A 2,500-nucleotide genomic window follows, 5' to 3' on the forward strand; every position below is an offset into this window, starting at 1 on the left:
TTTAATTAGGGAGCTTCCTAGGTTAAGCACGCGCATTTTTGAGACATAGACGATAACCGGAAGTGAGTTGTTTTCCCTTTTAACTTGTCTCCACACAACCGTGGTTACATTGCTAAGTATCTTTTAAAAATGATTAGTATAAAATCTGGGAGACGCCACTGTCCCAACAGGGTAAAAAAACGTAAAGAAAAGAGTAAACTAGCAACAATCACATTTCTGGCTTTAGGTGACGATCGTGAAATAAAGCCACGTGCTCGGGAGCAGACAACAAATGAAAATGGCGAGCTTGAAAAATTCAGTCTTGTGAGTCTGCTTACACTACATTTTCCTTGAGATATTTAAACAGGAATGCAGAGGAAATTTCAAAGATTCCGACAGGAATCAATTCTAGCTTCACATTTATGTGAATTTCACAACAATGAATTCCTCTACATGTATATAAAAGTTCTAACGATACAAGCATCTATTTAAAAACACATTTTTAAAACGCTCAGTCTTAATTTTAGTTTTCAGTGCAAGTTTGGTGTCTATAAACCTTTATTATTATTATTATTATTATTATTATTATTATTATTATTATTATTATTATTATTATTATTATTATTACTATTATTCAGTTTGTCTTGTTCCCCATGGTGGGGTGGTTTCTTTGAGCACCTCATAGGCATCATGAAGAGATAGCTTTCCAAGTCCATTGGAAGGAGCCTGTTCAAGGTTGCAGAAATAGAGGAAGCTCCCATTGATGTGGAAGCTTTGATGAATAACAGACAACTGTTGTGCCAAGGTGAGGAGTTTGAGCAACCAATCATTACTCTCAGAGGAAGATCATTATCTATCATGGAAACAGACTTGGAGCTGATTGTAGATGAAGCTGAAGTCTCAAAGTAGATGACGTTGTTGCAGGCGAGCAAGGGCCAGTTGAGACAGCGATTCATGAATTAATACATCCCACACTCCTCAGCAGCAGTTGGTGAGCGACCATCAGGAAGTAGCTGTTTCAGACCTTGGATCTGTTTTGCTGTTGAAGAGTGAGAGCAAACAGAAAGCACACTGGAAACTTGGTTGAGTCCTGAGCAAGGTCACCAGCAAGGATGGTATAGTTTGTGCTCTGAAGCTAAAACTCGGAAGTGGCCATGTTGTCAAATGTCCCTTGCAACTAGAGTGTGACTCAGAGATTGGATGCAAAGATCTTGCCCCAAGGTAGATTCCCAACCCAGATGCAGCAGAGTTTGTTCCTAGAAGAGGACCAGGATGAAGAGCAAAGGATGCCCCCAGGAGTTGGATTAAGGATGTACTCATGGATGAAAGAAAGGACATTCAAGTTGTGTGACACTTAAATTGGGGCAGGGTTTTGAAATTTGTGCAAGTCATGTAATTGTTTTCTTTTTTCGTTGTTTCCTTGCAACGCCCCATCACTTTGTCACAGTGGTTTCCTGCCCTGCATTTTCCATTTCCTTCAGCATGACTTTACCAATCATAAATTTGACTGGCGTCGAAAACATTTTCTACCTGGCATAAACATGAATATGTTTCCATCCATCTTTTGTTAAAAGATTAAAGTCTTCATGGACATTGAGAAAAACCTCAGCCCTTCCTTGATTGATTCCTATTGCACAAGTGAATGCATCTGACTGGCTTTCCATCACTGGTTTCAAAGTTTGGTAGTTTCAAGAACCTCACAGCTTCATCATCCTCATTATGCAGATTCCTCTCAGTGTTTATTTACACCAGAAATGAATTGCTCACTATTCACCACAGACGTGGTAATTTAAGACCAAGCACTAAATTGAAGACTTGACTGAAAAATGCCTACCTACTCAGATATTGTGGCAAATGTTTTGGGAAAGTGAAACACATTACTGTTATTTTTTTGATTCCTGTGTTTTCTCATCATCTGCTCATAACACCTTCCTGGCATTTTAAACAGAAATTCTGAAAGTCTAGCTGGACCATGAGCTGAGGATTTGGTGGCCTTTTTGCTTCTCAATGCACAATCTGTCAGGATGTAATGCTTTTTGATCAAGAATTATGTGGTTGACAGCAACGTCAATATTATTTTTTCATTTATGGCTCTGATCCTCTCTCCTCAAATTCGAATTTCTCCTCCAAAATTTGTGAGGAAATTTGGAAGTCTGCTCAAGCAGTACATGGATCATGTTTACGGTAGGTAGTGTCGACCGCAATATCGGTCAACGTAGCAGTCGAGACTCTGTTGAGATTCGGTTGACGTAGTGATTGAGACTCGGTCGAGACTTGGTGGATAATCGGACGACAGTCGGACGATAGTCAGTCGAGATTTATGTTGGCGTTGGCCGATAATGCTTTCAGTTCACCGATACCTCGGCAACACGTCGCCGGTGATACTTGACCGATGTATCAGTCAGTAATTGGTCGACACTCGGTCGGTGGTTAGTCGACACTTGGTCGATGGTTGGTCGACACTCGGTTGACACTCGGTCAACACTCAGAGGATAGCTGTTAGATATATCGGTTGAGAGTC

General features: G+C 40.4%; 1 protein-coding gene across 1 annotated transcript in view; it reads left to right on the forward strand.

Moving 5' to 3' along the window:
• Positions 1–2,500, forward strand: part of LOC138020831 (E3 ubiquitin-protein ligase rnf213-alpha-like) — a 500,094-nt gene that overhangs the window by 12,075 nt on the left and 485,519 nt on the right.

Source organism: Montipora capricornis, chromosome 2 (assembly GCF_036669925.1).
Source record: "Montipora capricornis isolate CH-2021 chromosome 2, ASM3666992v2, whole genome shotgun sequence".
Classification (NCBI taxonomy): Eukaryota; Metazoa; Cnidaria; class Anthozoa; order Scleractinia; family Acroporidae; genus Montipora; species Montipora capricornis.